This window comes from Bactrocera tryoni, chromosome 5 (assembly GCF_016617805.1).
Source record: "Bactrocera tryoni isolate S06 chromosome 5, CSIRO_BtryS06_freeze2, whole genome shotgun sequence".
Taxonomy (NCBI): Eukaryota; Metazoa; Arthropoda; class Insecta; order Diptera; family Tephritidae; genus Bactrocera; species Bactrocera tryoni.
In genome coordinates this window covers 30,971,430-30,996,255 of record NC_052503.1, presented here as the reverse complement: position 1 = coordinate 30,996,255, position 24,826 = coordinate 30,971,430, and the positions used below count along the sequence as shown (strand labels likewise).

Here is a 24,826-nt window from a genome sequence, read left to right as displayed (position 1 = left end):
AAGTTCAATGAAAATGCTTTTTTGTACACAGAAAATAGAAAAATAGAAGAAATAAAATACTAAAAAAATTACAAAAATATATAAAATAAAAAATAGAAAATAAAAAAATTAAACAACAAAAACAACATTTTAACCACAATTTTGTATTAACTAGCAGCCGAAGTAGCCAGTACTTGAGCAATATAGACGCGCGCAGCTAATTTTTACTTGATTTCCTATCAGCTGATAAGCGACGCAAACGCTTGCGCTTAGCTATCGCTTCGCTGACGAACGAATTTATTTCTTATGACGACAATAAAAGCAACTTTTAGCTGAACGCCAGCACTTGTTGTGGTGGGTGGCGCAGTTGAGACGTTTTGGGACCCACGCAAGCGATCGATAGACAAATCTTGCGATCGCTGATAACACAAATATTTATAGTCGAACATTTGTACATATGTAAGTATGCTTGTATATACTCGTATGCTTGTAGGTACATATGAACGCATGTATGTCCATATGTATGCATGTATTTATGCATATACATATGTAAGCGTGGTTGAACTAATTTGATAAGCACGCCCGCGCAACCAGAGCGCTTTGAACAGCGACGCTGTAGGAGGCTCTTATGCCGTTAATTAAAGGTATTTGGCATGAGCGCGACTAGTTAGTTGACCAAGCTTGATTACAGTTATAGTGTGCTGATAAATATACATAGATATTATTGTGTAGTTGGTGGCGATTTCAAGGCTTTTAGAAATCCCCTAATTTGTATGGTTTCACTTGGAAAAATTTTATTGAAGGTGAATTGACATTATAGTCAAATTAAATCCATATTCGTAGAAAATAATATCTTGAAGTTGTTTGTCTTCGGTTCTCGGCACACAACATCTGTAAGAGGTCTTTTACTTTTATCTGATCGAAGATTTCTAATCTCCGCAGTATCATTTAGCAATATTTGATTGATATTTGAACCAAGACAATAACAACAACCGTATTTTACTTACTTAGTAACACCAAAGTTAAGTAATTGAAGATGTCTTGCCTACATTTCAGCGCCGCGAAGAATTATATGATATTAAAAATCGAGGTAAAGAACCATTTTCAAAGAAATTAGACTTTCATTAGCATGCCATCAAAATATGTATATCATATTTTATACCAAAACGAAAAACAAAACCAATGTAACTACTTTAGTATATTCAAACCCAAAATGAGTATTTGAAGAAATGTTGCCTACATTTCTGCGCCACATAGATCAATCTCTAAAAAAGTAGACTCTCATTAGCATACTAATAAAATATTTGACTAGTAAATGATGCCAAACGATAACAATTTTAACAAAGATATATTACTTCAGAAGCACCCCAAAACTTGCATTTGAAGAAATGTTGCCTACATTTCAGCGCCAACAAGAATTTGATGCTGGTTAAAACATAGAAATGGCACAAAATTCGAAAAAGTAGACTATAGTTACTATGAAAATGGCTATTCTTTGACAAATATGAACATGACGCTTCAACAATTTACGCGAAAAGTTAATTTTAATTAATAAACCAAATAATTTGTTAGTGGCAGTGTTGAAATATTGTCAGGCGCACTCCAACAAATATTTATATACCTATATGTTAGCTTTACTCTATATCAGAGAGGTCAGTATTGAATTTAATTTCATTGTACGAGTGAATATTACTGTGGTCAAACTTTTTGCTTATCGCCTGCGTACAAGCTGATAAGAAATGTGCTCTGCTTAGAAATATCAACAGCGCGGTCAAGCAACGGCTATGACACTATCTTATTTTGAGTGCCCAAACGTAGCTTGCGGTTAGGAAATATAAAAATATATAATCAAAAAATAATAACATATAAGAAAAATAATGATAGCGCACTAGAAGTTATGTTACTTTTTCAAGTAGAAAGAAAAAAAATAAAAATAAAATATTTTATATGCATATATATATATATAAATAAAATAAATCGTATTCATAATATGTATATTAAAATATATATATTCCAAAATATAAATTCTTCGAAATAACACTCGATAATCCTAAACCTAGTCTCCACTACACAGCCTTGCCAGCGCTTTGCCTAACTTTGAAGTCACACAAAATGGCTGAACGCGCTTAATTCACACTATCATCTCACTAATAATTGTATTAAAATTGATAATTATTGATAAGCTTTATTGCTTTGTCATCTTCTTTTGTTTCATTTTTATTGTGGAGCTACACTTTTAATTGAAATCAATTCGCCATATATTGTTAATTGAAAGGGTGTGATCAGTCGCGGTTTGCCGCCAAAAAACTTTAACAACTTTTTTCCAATAAGATTAAACAACAGCGAGCAGAGGAGTTGAGCTACCAAATACGCCTGCGCAGCAACTAAATGGTCGCCCTCTCACTTCGTGGCAAGCTGCGCGCTCCAGTTTTCAGCGTACACTCGCAATTCGCTTAAGAAATCTCTGCCTCAACATTTTTTTCATTATCATTTTTCGGTTTTTGTTTTTCCTCGCACTTGCTTGTCAATGAAATTAACACTTTTATAGTGATTTTTATCACTAGCGTGATGATTATTTCAATTTATGTGTTTATTTGTCTGCATTTTTTTTTAATTTTTTGTTTTTCGTTTTATATGCATTGTTTTTTCTCCATTTTTAATGAACTCTTTGGCTTGGCTGCGAGTTTATGTTTCTTTGTTTTTGTTGTGTGCCACCAACACGCCGTTTTGACAGCAACGCATGGCGTGCGGTACACTTTTAACGGTAACAAACCTTTATAAATTGATTAGTTTTTGATGATCTACGCAATTAACGTGTAGGTGGGAAACGCACTCGCCATAAAGTTGGCGCAGGTGGTGAACCACTACGAATTCGTGCATTAATAAATTATGAGTTTTATGTGGAAAACTTGAAAAAAAAAATGTTGGATTATTTTGTGAATTTAATAGAAATGTGCGGAGAATATTGCTATTTATTAGATACTTTGCTATTAGTCATCATTAAACTTGATAACATATGTGAAAGAGAGAGAGAGAGACGAAATTAACTGTATACTCTTTAATACTTTATAAGTTTTTAACAAAAATAAACTACAAATTCGAAAATATTTTCATAAAATTCTTGGAAATTACTATAAATTCGAAAATATTTTAAAACAAATTTTGTTAAAGAAAATATTAAACTTCTTTGAGAATTTCAAAAAATATGTTAATTGGATGAGAATTGCAAAAATTCATGAACGAAATGAGTGTGTATATCAGTTATTATGACCGAAAGCTTAACATGCCTACCTTATAACTAACTGCTTAACTAGTGAGAGTAGAGAGAGAGAGAGAGAGAGAGTATGTGTTGGAGAGAGAATAAAGAGAGAAAAAGAGTTTTAATTACAATTATAGTTGCATTCTTCGAAATCGTACATGAAGCAATTATGACAAAAATTTATAGGAAAAACCAAAAAAAAATTAAATGTTTTATGAATTTAATAAAATGTATGACTTATTAGAGAGGTTCTCCTCATAATACCTATTCAAGAGGAAGAGACGAAACATTTCCCCTAAGTTATATTCCTTTGAAACTTATGAACAAAAATAAATTATAAATACGAAAACATTTTCATAAAAGTCTTTCAAGGAAAATATCGAAGATTACCGAAAATTTCAAAAAAATGTTAACTGGATGAGAATTGCAAAAATTAATAAACGAAATCAGTATGGTTATGCGAGTTTAAGGCCGAAGTCGTAACATATATTCAGACAAGTGAACTATCTCTTTAAATAGTATGAAAAGAGAGAGGGTTAGAGAGATAAAAAAGAGCAAAGAGAGAAAAATGTGTATTTTTAATACACATTCAGGCTATAAAGGTAAAAGTAGTGTAGAGAAATAGAGAGAAAATTAGAGACACAGCCAGAGAAAGAGAATAAGAGTATTGAGTGAGGTAAAGAGATAGAGAATAACCGAAGCATCCGCACCACTAAAGAAAATTAAGTGTGAGAGAGAAAGTAAAGAGAGAAAAATTTGTATTTATAATACACAATCAGGCTATAAAGATATTTTATCTAAATTACTGTACAGAAATTGAAAAAAATGAGAGAGAGAGCCAGCGAAAAAGAATGAGGCAAAGATATAGAGAACGCCCGAATCTACCGTACAGTTAAGCAAATTTTTTATGTAAATTAAGTATGAGTAGCTTAGTAATCGATTAAGGATCAAATTATTATGATATCAGTAAAAATGCCATTTATATACAATATATGTCAAAACCTACTAAAGGGTCATGATTCGTCAACCACCCACTACTACGAAATTCTGAAAACTCAAGTCGTCTATCCATAAATCATTACGATTTTCAACACCATAAAATTGCATATAGTAAAACTTGTTGTTCAACAAATTTGATGAATAATATTTCCACACAAATTGATTGCAAAAACAATGTCTATATTTGCACACGAACTGTGACTATAAAGTTTAATAAAATTAATAAACTTCTCATGAATTAACACTATTTATGATAAGCTAATAAATTTATAGCAAAGCAAAACTTCTGTGCCATAAAATAACTCGCTACACCGACCAACGGGTTTTTAGCGGATCTCAATGCAAACATAGATATCAATATTCAGACGGACACACAAATTTATTGGCGTTAGAAACGTGTTAATTTTCGAAGACTTGTCGAACTAAAGTGACGTCATGTATTATGAAAATAAAAATACCCTATTATATTGACTTTATTTATACAGATTTGATCATATTATTAAATATCTAAAGAAGTGCTATAAAATAATTGTATTTATACATATACTAGAATTAGACTTTTAACTATGAAAATGGGTGAATTGAGGTTATGCGCTATAAAAATTGTTGTGGCAGAAAAAGTGAAAGGGACAACTATATATAAAAGCAGCAGAATAAAGGCAGAGAGGTCATGAGAGTATACTATTATTAGGTCTCATGTATTACTATAATGGTCTAGACGATTAAAATAAACAGTTTTAATTACTCAGATGTGATTTGAACTCCAGTAAGACTTGATCTGAGTACGAAGTTACTAAAGCATCATGAACGAGATTACTAGAGAATATAAGACAAAGCGCAAATGAGTTAGTGAGCGAAAGACAGAGATTGAGTGAACTCTAGATAAAAGAGGATATGATTTGACTCAGAGTGGATTGAAGCCTCAGGAAGGCTTGCTGCAAGTTCGAAGACAGATAGCTTCATTCATAATCATGAAAGCGAGTACCAAAGAGTGGGGCAAAGAAAGAAAATAAGTTAAAAAGCAATCGAAAAACATAATATATATAGAAGAGATTTAAACTAAAATGAGATAGAAGACAATGGAAAGAGATGAATATTTCTTCAAATTTGGAGGTCATTTACCTCGACTTCATATAATTTAAAATATGTTATAAGTCTTAACTTACTTATTTTTAAGCAAATACTCAGCTGTTGGTCGAACATTTTTCTAATTATACTTTGATTCAGAAAAATCAATTATATTATAATTTATTGATTCAGGCTTTAAACACTTTCCGTTCCCACAATAACATCATATACTTAAGTATAAGTTACAATTCCGGTAGCTTTAAGCGGAGAAACTCATTTTCTTCCCACAAACCTACAATCACGCGGCTACACATAACCTTAACCTACAGTCGTAGCACAGTGGCATGACGTTGCAAGCAACAAATATACACAACGGTGCATCGATAGCCATCTATAATTATCGACACTATCGCATAGCGAGTACGTACGAGTCGCCACCAACACTGGTGGCATGAAAAACGTAGTTGCAACTGTCGCGTATTGTCGCCGCATATAACCATAAATTAAGTGTACGTACGTTGGTGCCACACAAAGGACGAGTGGCGAATGAAGGAGCAACCGAGCAATGAAGTAAATATAGTAGCGGCAATATTTAAGGCATTTTAAACATTTCAATGGTCAGCACTTACAAATGGCAACGCTCAATTACAAGTGTATGGTGCAACAAAAAGTGGCATATGCATACTGTGGCATGCATACAACCGTAACTCTGTGTGTGAGCGTAAACGCAAAAGACCACACAGCATAACAGCGCATTGGAAGCCGCCATTGGTGGGTGTGCTGGCTGTTGAAGGCGGCAATTTACGGCGTTGCAACCAGCGTTTAAGCAGCCGATACGGTGGCAAGCACTTATATATAACAATGAATGTGTATGTAGTTGCGTATGCCGTTAATATTATGAAGGTATGCATAACATATGCGGCATGTTGCAATTTAATAAACGTTAATTATGTCGAGTTGCATGGTAGTGGAGCAAGAGGGTACAAGCCAAAGTAGCCGACAATGTCGGTCCTTGCTTATAGGGCTTGCACACACGCGCATTCAAGTGCGTATATGTGTGCCCGTGCATACAACGTTGCATGTTGCAAGTGCAACTATATGCACTCACACACACATGCCACATGTTTCCACTTGCTGTTTGTGCGATTAAATTGTGCGTGGCAATGAATTTATGCGTGTGCTCCTCCTAGCGGCACTTGACTTGCAACCGAAATTGCCGCCATGTTGTTGTTGCCACATTTCACTTGCATCGCCATTTTCATGCTGTTTACTGGGGCAAGCGGAAGTAAATCTGTGCGTAGCAGCAAATTTTCATGCATTTCATGCAATGCATTTTAAGCACTTACTTGCAACATTGGCAGCAACCAACAGCTGGTGGTGTGCAATGCCTCAAGGCGTTGGAAATATCAACGCTGAGCGCGTTTGGCTGCTGCTAGCAACTGTCAATATGCTTTTTTAATTGTAAACGGCGTTCTTTGTTGGGTGTTGCAAGTGTATTGTCGTCCAATTGTCATATGCCAATTTCGTTTAATGCCACATTGCACGCCTGATGCTGCCTTTTTTATTTCTTATAAAAACTATTCACAAAAACCGCAACCTCTGACAGCGTGACAGTTTAATCGCCACACTTGCCACATGCAGCTTGCGGAGATGAGCGGCAAGTATTCTTAGGAGCGCAACAGCTGCCGCGCCATACAATAACTTGTGTATGACACATTTTAAGCAAGCTGAAGGTAGAAGCAAAACTTTGAACGCACCAAATCGAATGTGGCAACAACAATAACTATATGATATAACTAAGAACGAAATTGTAAGCTAAAAGTGAAGCTCAGCTTCATTAAAATGCATGGCAGGTATATTTTTTGAATTACGCACAGCATTCAACCGCATAACAAAGCCAAATTTGTAATGCGCTTAGGAGTTTTTATGAACCTATATTTCTCTCGTGAAGCGCAACTCTAACTAGACGCTGGATGGGCAGAATTATTGAAAATATAAAATCAAATAATATCACATTTGATTGATTTTTCATCAAAACTGTTGAGTTCACCTTACAGTGCTGGCAATTCGAGGCCTCAGTACTGACTCTTCCAATGTGTTTTGTTACCACTAAGCTAACGCCTTAACCGACGCTCTCATTTAAAATGCTGCGCTTGCATTTATCTACTTGTTTTTGACGCATTGCGGAATTATGCAGCAACATTCACTGCGTCCGCGACATATTCAGTGCACTTGAGCTGTTGTCTTTGCTTTTTAGTAGCCTACTTATACACCACCCGCCACTGGCGCTTTTACCGCGAGCGCGCGCGCTCTCCTCACAGCCTTACCAGTCAATCGAACTGACAGTCGCCTATCACTCTCAGGTCTAGTCGTTGCTTTAGGCGCTGAGCGTATAAGTCATCACAGTGGCGAAAAACAAAAGCAATAATAGCAACAACAGCAATAAAAAGTAAATAGCAAATAGAGGATAGCGCTACTGCACGGCAACATGGCAGCAGCAAATAGCAATAAAAAAAAGCGCTTGTACGCGCGCGACATATTGAGAAATGTGCAACAGTTTAATGACCATATTTGGTATATTTTTATGGCAAGTTGCATTTATCAGATGCGTCGCGCAGCGCGCAATAAAACAGAACATAACAAAATGGCAAGAGAATTAACAAAAGCTAAGAGATCACTACCTCAGTGGCAATAAAAATATGGTAGGCTCAAACATAACTGCGCGCGCATATACATACACATATATATGCACGCAACAGTTTGTGGGGCTTAAGTGGCAATCGTTAGAAAAAACCGGCGACGCAGTTACGAGCGCGCCCGCTACGTCACGCGGTCTCCACAACGCGAAGTCTCTACGTCGCGCGGTCACCACCATGCGCGCTTTCCGCGTTCTCTACCTCGCGCGGCAGTGACGGTCGTACAGGCGTTGCACAGTTGCCGCAGCAGCAGCCGTTCTTCGGATCGCATCGATGAATTGTAATGTAGCAATTTTGCTGCCATTCGCCGTCTGGTCATCTTGCGCGCGCGTTGCGAGTCTATAATTTTCAGTTGTCTACGGCGTCTAGACACTAGACGCGCAAAGCTATAGGCACTCAAGTAAACGCTTGTAAAACGAAAATTCTTAATAAAAAAATATATATTTGTCTACATTTGAAGGTTGTTATTATATGTGGTGTGCGCGCGCACATGACATATGCAACAGTTTGCTGCAAAAATAAGACAAAACAGCTTGCCGTGATTGTGGGTGACTTATGCGCTCACTCCTTACATTATACAAGATTACAGAGATCCTTCAACGCTAAGCGCTGTATTGAAAAAACAACGCGTTCGCATTTCAGCTAGTTAATTAATTGCCGCGCATGCGTGCATCCCCACCGCAAAACAAGCTATTTTACACCTGTTCATCGCAGACGACGCGCCGAATGCGTATTTTGAACGGCGCGCATAAAAAAAGCGCAGCGCGTTGCGTTGTTGTTGTAGAGCGACGACGAAGCCGCCACTGCCGCTGACAAATGAGGAGCGCGCTGCATGTCAATGCTTTGTGGCAGCTTAAAAAGGTATAAATTACTAATGAATGACGTACAATTTAATTGCCAGTAACAGCTCAACAACAACAACAATACAACAACAGCGAAACCCACTTAGTCAAGTGCTAATACTCAAAACGGTGCATGCGTACAGCTAGTTTGCCACATGCATATATGTAGAATGTGGCAGCGTCCAGCGCATGTATTTGCCCATGTTGCACGAGTTCTAGACACTTAGCCCTGTTGACAACAACGCGCCGCCTACCACCACTCACTTGTTGGTCACTGCTAGTATGTGGCAAGCACACATACAAATGTTGTTGCAGTTGCAACTTGTCGTCATGTGACCGCCTATGCAATGCTCTATCTTGCATTGCATGCACTAGTTATTGTTGTTGCCACATGTCGTCAGCATGTGCGCGCAGTTATTTGAAGTGCGTGCATACAAATTTGTCATTCTCATTGGTATTAAAGCAGACTGAGTGAAATTAATTGAAAAACGTGGCCGCGTCGCGTCAGTCGCCGCGCTGAGTTACCGTTTGTTGCATGTGGCAAAGCGGTTGAGTGCATAACTTAGCCAACACACTTACATATGCGTGGCATGAATGGGCTTAAGGCCTGCCTGGCCTGCTGACAACTTGTCGCAAATGGACGCAACAGCTTCGCGGGCGTTAGCGGTGGCGGCGGCGACCAACTACCACTATGCGGTCACATCTGTTGCGTCTATTTCGCTGTGCAATTAAAAGGGCTAAATTAAATCTACGGCAACTTTTATTGGCGACAACCATTTTTTCACTTGCTGCGCCTATTCCGGTTGTTGAGAGTGGAATATTTAAGGGGAAATGATTTGCCGGAAAAGGCTGGCAAGTCAATTGTCTTACCGTAAAAGTACTCGCTCATCAGCCATTGTGATGAATATTTAATTAGTCGTGCATTTTAATTCCACCATACTTTATTGGTTAACGATAGTCGTCTCATTGAAGTGAGAATATGGCGATGCTTGTAAAATTTGTCTAATTGTTATTGGAAAAGTGTGCTTTTTTGGTTAAGTATGTACGCGAAAGGAAACCATTTGTTCTGTATATGTATGGTCGATCATGTAGTATATTGGTATGGAATATTTCATGCTTGCTTGTGCGAAAGCTTCTGCTAGTTGGAGCTTTCATAAATTTAACATGAAAGCTTCTACTCATCTCTGTGAACTTTTATGCGTGCTTGAGCGAAGACTTGTCCTATTCTATTACTGGTTTCATAGATGTTGGCGTGAAAGCTTATTCTCGGCAGTTTGAGCTTTTATACTTTTTGGAGTGAAAGCTAATATTGTTGAAATATTGGTAAGAAAGGTTTTTTAAATAAGTATGCTGTCAAGTAATGCTAAGTAAGTTCAAAATTTCATAGATATTAGCGTGAAAGCTCATTCATCAGTTTGAGCTTTCATTCGTTTTTAAGTGAGACTTAATATTATAAAAAATATTGGTAAACAAGGTTCCGTCAAGTAATGCTAAGTAAGTTCAATTGTATCAAAATGAAAGCTTACTTGCATTTGGTCAGACTTTTGGAAATAAACCATTTTATAAAAGTTTTCAAATATTTTTTATATTCATTTAAGACACATTATATATAGATTATTTAAACATTTCATTTTCAAACCTCACTTTACCTGAAAATCATTAAATAAGTGAAAGCTCTAAGGAATAGCTTTTGTGGATAACAACGCCATACAAACAATTGGCATTGATTAAAATCAAATCTCCATCTCGGGCATCCCAAACTTCTTTATTTAGTCTTATTTTCTAAAAATTTCTGCTTTCGATAAGTTTTGAAATCACCCATTTTTGCTTAATTTCTTTTTTTTTTCTTTTTAATAGTGTCTAAATCTTGTTTTCAAAATTGGTTAGAATTTATTTTTAAAACCAAGAAAGCAAAATCGAAATGCATTTCATTTTTCTTTTGTCATTTTCTCCGCAGCGCCTTTCTTTAATTGCATGAAAATTAAAGCAAATTTAGCACAATTTATTTATAGGCGACACTACTTTTTAAAGCAATGCAAAGAATTTGCAACGAAATGCGGCAATACACAAGTTCAACTCAGCCATTTGGCATGTGCGGAAACATCTCAAGAATTTGTATGCACCGACTAGGAAATTAACGAAGACAATTCGCAAAACAAAATTAATTTTTATTAATTAAGTTTTAACTTTTTTGTTATTATTTGCTTTTCGTTTTGGTATTAATTTAATTTGTAATTATTATATTTTGGTTTCTTTTTTATTTTTTAAATTATTAATTAATTACGTTTCTAATTTGATTACATAATTTTTTTAAATTGATCTCATTTTTTTTATAGTTAGCTTTAATTATTTTCATTAACACATATAAAAATTAAAAAAAAAAAAATAATAAAAATTAACATACAAATTTTAATTAATTATATTTATTTATTTTGATTTTTTTTTTTTGTAGTTTAATATATTGTAATTGCTTTTGTAATATAAAACAATGAATTAATTTTGCTTGTGAATTAATTCTTTTTATAGTTTGATTTAATTAATTTTTATTGTTGTTATAATTTAAAGTAATTAATTAATTAATGTTTGTAATATTAATAAATTATATTTTTAATGTTATTTAATTAAATTAATTACTTTTTTATAGTTTGTTTTAATTATTTTTAATTGATATTAATAAAAATAAAAAATATGTTTTTGTAATTTTTTTAATTATTATTGTTATTAATTAATCTGTTTTAATGAAATATTTCTTATTAATTTAGAAATTTTAATTAATTATTAATCCTATCCTATTATCCTTTAATTATAATTTTTGTAGTTTAATTTGTTATTATTGCTTTGTTAATTGAAATAATTAATTATTTTTTATAGTTATGTACATTAAATAGTTTTTATTGATATTAATGAAAAAAAAAGTTGTAATTTGCTTAATTATAATTATAATTATTAACTAATTAATTTAATTTAATATTTCTATATAATTTAGAAAATGTAATTTTACTTAATTAATTAGATCGGAAGAGCACACGTTATTATTTTTTGCAGTTTAATTTGTTATTTTTTCTTTTTAATTTGAAATAATTAATTAATTATTTCTTCCGATCTTCATATAAATAAAAATAAAAAATATTTTTTTACAATTTCCTTGATTATAATTAATTAATTTGATGTAATTTAATTTAATTATTTTGATTTAATTAATTCCTCTCTTAATTTAGAAATTTTGTTAAATTGGTATTTTGTGTTACTTTTTGTTATATTTTTTCATTTTATCCCTTTTTTGCATTTTTGTTGTTTGAATCATTTTTTTCCATAAGTATATACACCAACGCTTCCTTACTTAAATAATTGCAAATTACATTCATAGCGACTCGTCCATGTGCGTCCATCGGCGTTGTCAGCGAGTGCTGCCTAGTGCAGTCTTTGATTGGCTGGTGGAATTCTTAATTTATTGTGCGTCAATTTGCGACGGCGTCTCTGCGCGGTGTCATTGCGGTGATTGACGTCAAACTTGACAATCAACTCGGAAACAACACGCGATCGCCCGCAACTCGGTAACCCACACAAACACACAGACGTTTATATTTAATAATTTTATATAGTGACCAACGCCGTCAACGCCAACGCCGACGCCAAAAGCGATGTGATAACCGCACCAGCGCTGCGTCCGAACAAGTCGCGGCTCAGCGTTAGCGAAACACACCCCTGGCGGGCGTAATAAGAACAGATGCAAGTGCTGACGCGCAGCTAACAGTTACAGTCCGTAGGGGAGCGTCCACTCAGCGGAAGCAGAAGCGCTGGCGGCGGGAAGAGCGGGTGCAGCGGCGGCCCGTGGCGATAACGATAAACGCGTCAGCGATCTGCTGATTTGCAATTTTTTCTTTGTTTTTGTTATTGTTGCGTTGATAGTGTTAACAATAACAAAAATAAACGCAAGCGCCGGACGCATAAAAACTACAATAACAGCAATTAGAGCAAAAACAAAGATAACAAAGATTGAATTGGACCGGCAAAATATTATTGGACGTTTTTTATTGTTGTTGTTGTAATAATATTACTAGTGTTAAGTGCGCGCATTGTAGGCGGCTCAAGCGCGTATGTGCACTTCATTGCTGCAGCAACAAAAAAGTTCACATACACACACATATATTCTCCTATATATATGTATGTATGTGCGTATGAATATTTGTGCTTTAATATAAATTGAAATAAATTGCTGATAATTTCGCAATGATGATTATTGATTTATTACTCGCCGGCGCAGCTGCCGCATTATTGGCCAGCTACCAGCAGCAGCGCCACTTCGCCAGCTTCCTCCAATAGACAAGCGCCAAGAAGCGTTTGCAGCCGCCAGCACTACGAACGGCAGCAGCAAGCAACGCGAGTGCCAAACGGCCGAAGCATTAACCAGATGCGACAATATAATTTGTAGTTGCTGCTGCCGATTAATGTTATTGCTGTAACTCCTTAGTTCAGCTCTTCGGTATTGTTGTTGTGCTAGCGAAATACCACTTGAATTGCTCTAACATTGTTGTAGTTAATCCACTTGAGAATTTTTCCTCACTTTTTTCTCATTTTCTATTACGCAAAGCACTCGCTCTTACTTTCTGTAGATAACGGTAGTATCATAGCAAACATTTTTACTGTTACTCACATTTGCGACACACCTCCTAGTCCAGCTGAGTGGCCGATATCTGTATGTATATATATATTTGTACGTATGTATGTAAATGTTAGGGCTCACTATCGGTAGAGCTGTTAACAGCATAGTGTTAAATTTGATACGAGAATACTTAGATATGTTATTTACAGTTTGTGATTTTACGGTTAGGCTGACTCTGTTTATATAAAGATGCATAGTAATTTGCTTAAATGTTTATATTTTAAATGCTTTGCTTTATTTTACTTGAAATAAAATTGTTTAAGTATTTTATAACCTTAACGGAGCTTTCACATAAAAAAAGCTTTCGCACAAAAACGAGCTTTCACAAAAAATAGTGTTTTCACACAATATGGAGCTGCCCCACTACCATTTTATATCCTTAACAGAGATTTCACCGAAAAAAGCTTTCATACAAAGAAGAGCTTTCACATCAAACGTTAATTTGACATTGAATAAAAGTACAAAAAATATTTTTGAAGTTCATAATTTATTTTAAACTAGACATATGTACATATACCATATACTTTAGACAAAAATTGTAAATTAGGAAAAACCTGTTTTTATAAAAAAAAATTAAATTAAAATAAAATAAAGCAGCTTTCATGCCTAATTGAGCTTTTAGGTAAATTCTTCAATATATGAAATATTAACTTTAAATGAAATTAATACAGGAACTGTGCAAAAACTGCACTTTTAAGGCTTTAAAGGAGCTTTCATAATTAATTGAGCTTTCAAGTAATTTTTTCAATATATAGAATACTAAATTGAAATAAAGTTAACTATCAAACTATTCAAGAAAAGCATTTTTAACATTTGGGCTTAAGATTTCACAAATAATTTAGCTTTTTTAAAAAAAACTTTCAGTATAAAATTATTAAATTGAAATGAAATTTATTGTAAAAGTGAGAATTCCCTAAGGCTGTTAAGATATGTGAAATATAAATAAAGCAAACGAAAATCGGTTCAAAAAGCTTTACTAACAATTTTAAAAGGTCTTTCACACATAAATGAGCTTTCGATTAAAGCTCATTAAGTCTAATTTTGAAATTTTTAATGCAAATGTGTTTAAATCGAAATTCTTATACAAAAAAAGTAAACAGAGTTTTTAATTTAACCCTCTCTCTTGCTAAACAAGCAAAAAAGTTGGTTTTTAAATAAAATTCTGTTGACTTTTCTCTTGATTTTCTCTCTCTTGTCAAAAATTTAGTTTCAATATTTTGTTTTTATATATTTTTTTTACGCAACAGAGCAACAATTTGAATTCTTTGCTTTTCCTTTAACAACTTACAACTTTAGCACCACCCTAAGCCACCCTCGCCACTAACGCCAGCTCGCTACCAGCCACTTTCCCATACTTTTTACAATACTTTGCACATTTTTTCGCACACGTGTATATTTTTGGTACATTAGTATGTATGTACATAAGTTATATTTATTGCGCAATCTTGCCTTGCCGGCGTCCTAAAAACAATTCCATTCCGCCGACGATTGCCAACTCAAAAAACGTGTAAACGATGAGCTACACATATTTATTATAAAAATCATTGTTTTTCAGTGCCTTTTGCATAACAGCAAAGCAACAACAGCATTTTGAACAACTCTATCAAAATATTGTATTCAAATTTCAACAACTACAACAGGGCGCTGTCGCTGTTGGCATCAAATTTCAACGAAATTTCAGTTTTTAATTAGCATACTGCATTACTCACTGCATTCGCACTGTCACCGAGCGAAACCGACAAACGGTCGGACATGCCAGCAGGTGTATTGCCGAAAAGTCAAGCGATCGATTGGACGAAAAGTCGAATTTGCGGCGACTGCTCGTTTGACAGCCGCTATTTCGCTAGCTGGGCTGGGTCGTCGGCGAGGCACTAACGGAACAGGTCTAACCGCACGCGGTAGGGTGGCATAATATTTCACAGCGCCAAATGCATTAGCAGCCGGTGCGCAAGCAATTTGCGCTAATAAAAAACAAAAAAAAATAAATTCGGGATTTTTAATATTTTCTTACGACTATTTTTTGTGCGCGTACACACCCGCTGCTTGATTAAAATAATAAAACAATATTTTTTTTAGAAAAAAATTTAAAATTAAAACTCTTCTTCTTGTTTTTGTGGAATTCTTTTATTTCTCTTAAATATAATATACATATGTACATATGTCTATATAACAAATATCCGCTTGCTCGCTCAATATCCACTAAATGTCGCTTTGGTTTCACATAAAATGCATTGCGAAGCATTTCGACTGTGACAACAACAATAATACCGTATTTGAAGGGCGCTCGCCAGCATTTGCCTCCAATAGCGCAAGCGACTTTCTAAGCAACGGTCTAATGCAGAAAGTAGTATACAGAAATAACTGTAGTTAATACATGCTTACAAATTTTTGCTTGAAAGCCAAGCGGCTAAAAATTATATAAATAACAATTGAGAAAAAATGAGAAAAAAAGTTGGAAAAAAATCCAAAAAATTTTCCCAAACTGCAAACCGAACTATTGACCCAAAATTAAGTTGGAAAAAATTTACACCATAAATAAACAATTTGCACTGACAGAGATTGTCGCAACAACAACAACAAAAATAACAACAGCAATAGTAAATTGAACTTCGCCGAACAACAACAACAATAGAAATCCAACATTAGCAAATAGAAATCGCAACAACAATGACATATCGAAATAACAACAACAACAATAGCAAATCCGGCATTGCCAAATATTAGCAACAACAACAACTACATTCAAATATTAAACTAACAACAACAACAAGAATGCCAAATCTTTTCGTACTAAATAGCAACAACAACTTTCGAAAATTGCCGCAAAATACAAATAAGCCGAATCGATTTTGCCCCGAAAGCAAGAAATATTGAAATATTTACATTTACATATATACACATACTATACATATCTACATTTATATCCTCAAGGAATGCATATAGACGGCTACACTGGTGTACATTTGAAAGCAATGCGCGACTAGCCAATCGAATTTAAAATAAAGAAAGATGGAGAGAAGCCGCCCATCACTAATTAACATTCTGCTGCTTTCAAATAGATGAAGAACTTTATGGCTTATACACTGAAACATACACACACACATACCTCTAAACATACATAGATATGTAATTAGATGTATTAGAAAGCAAGAAAAATAAAAGAAATGAAGGTATTTAGTAATTACACGAGAATTTGCTAGGCATTTGCAAGTAAAAAAGACTAAAGCATAGATTAGAAGTTGCGCTGTTAAGCAACTGTTAATGTCAAAAACGCTTGATTATTAAAATTATTGATACAATATAATTTAATGGAGGTTAACTGAGTTGTATATTGTTGCAATATTGATTGAAATGCTGAAAATGTCGAATAAATTCAATGTTAAAATAAGAGAGATCGTAGCAAAGGCATGACAGCAACTTAACAGTACGCGTAGTGTAAAATTTACAGACTGCATATAATTTTTTGTTTACAAATAATAAATTAATTAGATATTAAACCTCTAAGTTACACAAATTATTTCCATTGTTTAGTTTCTTTAACAGTGTTCTAACATAACCATAACAGCACTTATACAAAGCAGCTGTTAGGCTGAAAATTCTTGAGGTTTTTTGAACCAAATAGACATAAAGCTTAAAATAAAATCATTATTTAATGTATTGGAGTATATTCCTTAAACAGTGTGCAAACGGAACCTTAACAGCGCTGTTACAGGGCAGCTGGTATGTTAAAAATCTTGAGATCTGGTAGGTGGAAAATGTTTGAGCGGTTTGAATTTATTATATATATACATATACTATATACAGCTTTGATTATAATCTACTATTTTCTGCTATTGAGTGGAATTACACAAGCGTAACTTAACATATTCTTAACAGTACTTATACAAAGCAGCCAGGAGGCTGAAAATTTTTGAGTGGTTTGAAACTTTTTGTTTTGAAATACATATTTTCATTTAATTTATTTATCCGAGTATATTTTCTCAACAGTCACCTAACATAGCCGTAACAAAACATGTGCAGAGCAGATTCTAGCTTGAAAATTTTTCTGTGGCTTAAGGGTTTTTAACAAATTTTATGTAAAACACTAATTATATTCGATTAGTTTACATTATTGAGTCGATTTAACAAAAGTGACTGAACATAACCTTAACAGAGCCCACAAAAGGTAGCTTACATGCTATAAATAAGTAAGTAGCTTCACCTTTTCGAATCAATTTGATACTGTAAGCACTATAATATCATACTCGAGATTTTGAGAAAATATTTAGAGCGATTTTATTATCATAAAACACTAGCGCCAGATTTTTATGGAAAATTCGCCATAGCGATGAGAGAAAATTTCTTATTTCTAGTTCAACATAGTCTCTATAGCCATATTATAAACACCTTGATTAACTGAATGAAAAGTTAGTAGCAATGAGCGTCAATACTTCGTGGTGTTATGAATAACCAAGGGGGAAATTTTCGAAATTGTTTACACCACCTGATTTATTAGTTTGAATTTTTGTAACATCATCAAAAGAAAAAGAAGAAAACGGTGGTATTTTACCAACGGATCGGGATATAATTATAATATACACAGGTCTAATTAAAATTGATGAAACATTATTTTTGTAGAATTTTCCAATTTTTTTTTTTAGATTTTTAGATTTTCTGCCAAAAAAAGTTTTCAAAAATTATAAAAAGCAAATAAAACATAGAGATATGCCGCTACATCAAGCAGAACCAACAACAACTACGACTGCAGTCTGCTATTGGACATTTTTTATGTCAAGACAAATCCCATTGGCTGCCATTGAAAGCTGCAACAACAGCTAGCATTGATTAGCACAGATTATTTTTTGAAGTGCTTGATTACAAGCAAAAATATTTGAAACGAGCAGCTTCACTTTGCAAACAACTTTGGAAAATTCAATTTTAGCGTCGGCAAAATGCGGCCGAACGAAGACCGACGTGATTTGCAAACAAAGCTGCTGGAGCAAAGCCAATGAGAGGAGATTTTTTTAATAATTGCATATATAGTTTTTGTTATTTTAAAAGGAAAAAAAATCGAAATTTGTTTTTTTGGAAAAAACAGAAAATTTATATTTTCTAAAAAAAATAATTTATATAAAAAAAAATTATATGTTATAAAGAAATACAACATATAGAAAAAATATTTAATATTTTTGTTGATACAAAAAATATTTTATTATTTTTATAACACAAAAATTTTTGCAACATTTCATAAAAAAAAATATTTTTTTGAGATTTTATAAAACAAAAATATACGTATTTCAAAATTTAAAAAAATAATATTTTTGTTTGTTAAAAAAAATATATTTTATTATTTTTATAACAAAAAACTTATTTCAATATTTCATTAAAAAAATATTTGAAGATTTTATAAGAAAAGTAATAATTTTAGTACTTTTCATTAATAACAAAAATTATTTTAATAATATTTTTTTAATGTTTTCTTCTTGTTAAATACTTTTTGGTATACTTTATGCCACCTACCTTAATTTTTACGCTATTCGGCTGCCTTTTCGCCTTAATCCAAGCGCGTTAAGTTTTCCCGTGGCTGATAAATCACTTTTCCTTTATATTTTAGCAGTTGGCTTTTGCTGTATTCAAAAATTTTTCACTACTTTTTCTTGTTTTCACCGTTAATGATTATAATATTTCATTATCTAATCACCAGTTAATTGAATTTTCCAACATTTCGTTCGGACAATATAATTTTGTTTAATACCAAAGCGTTTCAGCACTTTTTGTCACACTGTTTTTAAGCACTACTTTAATAATAATTTTTGTTTTATAGCGAATGGATGCTTGAAAATATCACAAAATGTATTCGTTGCTCACTGCGCTATTTTGTAGTTGTATATATTTATATATTGCTATACATATCTAGAAATATTTTTTAAAATTTACTTTTAATGCTAATTTGGCGCGTTATTCGCAAGCATTTCAGCAATAAGTTTCAAGTTTAATTTGTATTTATTTTTATAATAGATAATATTAGCAGTAAAAAACTGGCAAGCTTTTAGTTGACTTCGTTGTGTGTAGTAAGTAGCGTGTTGTTGTTGTTTAATAATTTCTATTTTTTGCGCACAAATTTTGTGTTAAGAATTGTTAGTAAGAAAATTTACGTGACGGCGCAGCTTTATTATTGCTGTTATGAATTTCTTGTAATTTTTTTTAATTTTTGTAATTTTAATTATTGTATTTTTTTTAATTTTTATTATTGTATTTTTTTTATTTATTTTAATTGTTAAGACACTTTAATTGCTTCTCCTGCACTTTGTTCTTATTTTTTCTAATTTTATTATCTTTTATGCGTGTATTTGTAATTTATATTACGATTATTATTTTTTATTTCTGCAATAAAAGTGACAAAAAAGTCATTAGCTGAATTGTAATAAAATTTTAGGTTTTTGACTGCACCTTTTAAATTTTAGTTTGGCAAGATTTTTAATTATTTGAAATTAATTTTTTAATTATTTTAATTATTTTAATTTTTTCACATTTTTTTATTATTTTAAAGTTTCTTGTAAATTTTTAATTGTTTCCAAATTTTTTGTAGTGATTAATTTTTTGTAAATTTTTAATTTTTACAAAATTTTTCAGATTATTTCACAATTTTAAGTAGTTTTTAATTTTTTGTCAATTAATTTTTTCACAATTTTCTGCAGTTTTTAACTTTTTGTCATTTTTTAATTTTCACAAAGCTTTTTTGACAATTCACAAATTTTTGTAATTTTATAATTTTTTTAATTTTTCAAAATTTTTTTTTAATTTTTCAAATTTTTTTCCACAATATTTTTGTAAACTTTCTAATTTTACAAAATTTTTCTCTCCTGTTAATTTACTTGTGTGTCAAAGTTTATTTGCCACATTGTTTTAATTACTTTGGGGCCGCTTCAGTTCCAGCTTACACCGAAGTGGGTGTGCAAATTCCAAATTTTACAACTTTTTGTTGCTGGTTTTTGCTAGATTCGTTATCATTGCATATATTCAGCTATTTTCTCCGAATTAGTTTCCGTTTCCGTAGTTATTTTGTTCACTATTGTTGTTGTTATTGTTGCTATATGTCTACTTAAAAAAAAGGTACTCTTTAGTTGCTTATTAAATAGTAATATTTGTTGTTGTGAAATTTGAAGTTCATAGGCGTAAGCATTAGCGTTGTTAGTAGTTGTTGTAGTTTAGTTGTAATTGTTATAATATTTAGTTGAAGCTTGTAAAAATTTCTTTTATTGGTTTCTAAGCTAAAAAGTAATAATTTCCATTTTAGTAACTAGCTAGTGAGTGGTTGTTGTTGTAGATTTGAGTAGTAGTTCTTTAAGTTAATAATTTTGAAGTGTTTGTTGTTGTAACTTTTCTGCAAAATTTGTAAGATTAGCAAAAGGTTAAAACGCGAGTAGCAGACTTATTTTTATTAAATATATTTTTTTTTTGTTGCAGTAAAAATTTTAATTTATGCCTTAAGCTTGAGCTAGTAATGTATACTGTTGGCAGGAAGTGCCTCTAGCTTTTTGTTGTTTTTGTAAAGTAATGTAACGCTTATGCCGCTTGTTGCCACGAGTGAAGCGTTAAGTTCATGTTGTTTGCTTAACAAATTTTGCGGCGCGTTGCACTTGCTGTTGTTAAAAAATTTAGAAAGGCATAACAAATTGTGTTTGTTGTTGCTGATTTTTAACTTTACTGGGGAAAATATAACCAATATCGGCCTTTAAGCAGCGAATGCACAGCTGCACTGCCGCGTTGTTTGCACCAAACACCCGTGCGGAGATCTTTAAAAACAAGTAGGGCTTCGCTTGAGTTCGTTTCTAAGCACTGTTAGTTAAATTTTATGCATTCTTTTGTAAATAAAAAATATTTTTACCCGCGAAATTTGCTTTTGAGTACACCACACAGCGCATAAAACTGCAATTCGGTAGCAAAAGGCATGAAAAAAAGTAATTTTTATTTTTTTAGATTTTTTAAATTTTTCTTTAAACTTTTTTCTTTGTGTAATGCATAAGATTTTCAAACAATTTCGGCACAAATTTTCACTGTCCAACTTCGCTTGCGCCGTTCCGCTGCCGCTTTTGCTATTTGTTGCAGCTATTGCTGCAAACTGTTGCTGTTGTTGTCGTTGTCATTGCCGCAAAATAATTTATTGCGCTCATAACTTGAGCGTGACATGTTTTGCAAAGATTTTTTGCTTAGTTGTTGTTATTGTTTCTATATATTTTTACCCAACACGCCGCGTATTTCAAGCGTTTAGTGGCTTTTGCACGCAGCCACGCACCTTTGTTGCTGATTTAGCTTTTGCTGTTGCATGTCGCACTGACGCTATGTTGTTGACATACCGTTACTTTAACGTAACATAAGCTTTCATGCAAATTTGTACGCGAAACTGCAGTTGTTGTTATTGTTTTGCTTCAATTTTGTCTTAATCGCATCGCGATTTAGGCAGTCAACGAGCGAGCCCAGTGAGCGACCAACACCGTCAACTTGTAAATGACAAATAACAGGCAGCGTACGCCAGCAGCAGCATCCATATTGATGCTGTGGCATGCCACAGCTGCAACAATGACGGTGACGACGACGACGGCAACGGCAGCAATGCACAGTGGCTGGCTGGCTATCAGCGTGAATTGTTGTTGTTGTGGTAGCTACTGCAGCGGCGCTTACGGGCAGTTACCGTAGGTTTGACAACGCCAGCAGCAGTAATGTTGCAGCGCGACAATTAGAATGTTGCAAGCATGACAAAAACAACAAACAGCAGTTGTAGTAAATAGCAGAAGCGCCAATAGCAAAAGCGGCAGCTAAGTAAACACACTTCTTGAGCTTGCCACAGGCAGATTGTATATTCTTATTGTTTTTATTGTTGTTGTAGTTGGTGTCAAAACCCAGCACTCAAATTACCGTTGGCGGCACACTCTGTTGACCAGTTTGCAGCTTCGATTTTTCACCTTTTTTTGCACTTCACAGCTAAAATTTTTGATTTCTTTTCGAATTTTTGTTGTTGCAAACTAGCTAAACTGTAATTTATGTGGCGCAACACGCCGTTAATGCATCTACTAATCAATATACTAAATATTTGTGGCGCGTTAGCCGCCGTTTGTGACGTGCGGAACGTATTTTGTTTTGTTATTATTGTTGTTGTTGTGACACGACACAACACCGCTCAAAATCTGTTATTTACGAAATAAGACGCGTACGGTTCTGACGTTGAACCGATACTGGCGCTATAAGCCAAGCAATGTATCTCAGCGGTGCGATACTGCGCGGCGCGCTGCTGCTCCCCGTACACAAGCGCTAGCAACCTTTCTAAATAGAATGCTACACGCATACAACCTACACAGCCAGCGCGCTCAGCGCAGTCAACAAGCCAAACACCAGGCGCGCGCGTGAGTGTGTGTGCGTGTGGTGAGCGCGCGCTCCGTGCTGAGTGCAGATCAACGCGCATGTATGTGTGTTAAACACACGCAAGCACACACACACGTACGGCCAAATGCCCATTCACCCGCGCATGTTCGTGCATGTCAAAACACACACACACATGCTCTTAGCGAGTAGCATAACTGCACCGCGCGCAAGAAATATGCCGCACACACACGCAAGCGAAGAGCGCGCGCTCTGGCGCTCTCACTAAAAATAAGTTTAATGCAAAGCGCTCTCATTGGCGTTTAGTCTGCGTTTGTGTTGGTGCCTGTGCCATACACAGATACTTTCAGTTACACGGATAAAATGTTTGTTGTTGCTTGGTAGCCGCATATTGCTCGCCATCGTTGGTGTTGTGCGGGTTTTGTTGCATTTTTTGTGTTTGCTTGTGTTTTTGTTGCTGCTACTCTGGTGTTGCATGCAAAAACACGTGCGAAGCGCACAACTGCAACGGATTTGTCACTGTTGCAACCTCCTACTCAACGCAGCTGGTTTTGTGCTGCGCCACCACAGCCTCGTCGCTGTCCACTCACGTCTTTATTTGTCGCTGTTCCCACTCCATTTCGCCGCTGCTCGCATTTTTTTCCAGTTTTTTTGCCGTATTTTCGCTTATTCGACTTTTTTGCTGTCTTATTTGCAGCGTTCGAGAGTTGGTGTGCGCTGTTTATGACTCTACTTGTTTTTGTAGTTGTTGTTTTTATTGCAATCCTCACTGCGCGCTGTTGGCGTGACTCTTGATTGTTGTTTTCTTCGCTTTGTTTGTTTGCTTGCTTTGAGTTTTGCTGTTGTCAGCGTTGTTATTGTTGTTGTTGTTACAACTGCGTGGGCCTCTTCTAATTGCAAAAGATATGCCAATGAGAACGAGACTTGCGACTCGCGCATTTTATTCGTTTGTGTCTTGTTTGTGTTTTATATAATTGTGTTGTTGTTGTTGCTGTTTCAGCATCTGTGTGTGCTCGAAGGCACCTCCCACTTCCAGTTGCTGCATTGCTTTCGCGCGTTCGTTTTTTTTTTCAACACACGAAAGCACTTCGCACTCGCTGTTGGTGGGAGCCAACAGCCAAGCGGTTTTTCTGCTGCTTTAATTAGCTAATGCAAATACTAGTCCATTTAATTAGATGCAAATTATATGTGTATATGCATGAATATATGTCGGTGCATATGCACTTGGAGAAGCTTATTAGATTTTGTTTTATTTTCTTTTAGCGAACTTATTTAGATTGGTATTTAATAACTTTATTGTAAAGCAGAATCTGACAGGAACTCCAGTGGTGACGAAAATGTTTCCAAAAATATTTGTATATCCTTAAAGCTGATTCTTTTAAGAGTTACGGTAATTTCTGACTTTTGTGTTCAACTGTAGTTAGACAACTCCTCTGCAATGAAAAATGGTTAAATATAATGGGATCTGTATTATTAACTGCGCAGCATTCATTTGTATAATATATCTAATACAATTTTATTTGATAATATTTGCTTATAGCTATCCAAAATGCATATGGGAACGTTGAAAGAATCTAATATCTTCGGTGCTGAAACATTCGAATCAATAAATCAGCTTTTACTCTGGAGAAATTCGGAAAAAAGGTGAATGTACCATAAACGAAAAGTTCGTAGAAGTAAAAAAGAAATTGCTAATAACTTTATAATAATGAAATGCCTGCTTTTGTTTAATTATTTAGTATATCATTCTGCCCTGTCCTATCCCTGTTTGGATTTTTTGTGAAAGTATTAAGTAAAATATTGGATTATTGATAATCTATTAGATGTCAAAAAGAGACTATTTTTTTATGGTTTAAGAGGTTTTTGGTAACAGTTAAGTGATAATTTGAATTATTAACTTCATACGCTTCGAAAAACTGCATTTTTCTCATTTATTTCTTAACTCGCTTAACCCAGAAAAGGC

General features: G+C 34.0%; 1 protein-coding gene across 1 annotated transcript in view; it reads right to left on the bottom strand.

The window, feature by feature from the left end:
* Positions 1-19,351, bottom strand: part of LOC120777635 — a 118,106-nt gene extending 98,755 nt beyond the window's left edge. The window contains exon 1 of the mRNA XM_040109087.1: positions 19,006-19,351. The gene's annotated coding sequence lies outside the window, so the exon portion shown is untranslated. The remainder of the gene's footprint in view (positions 1-19,005) is intronic.
* Positions 19,352-24,826: the final 5,475 nt, after the last annotated feature.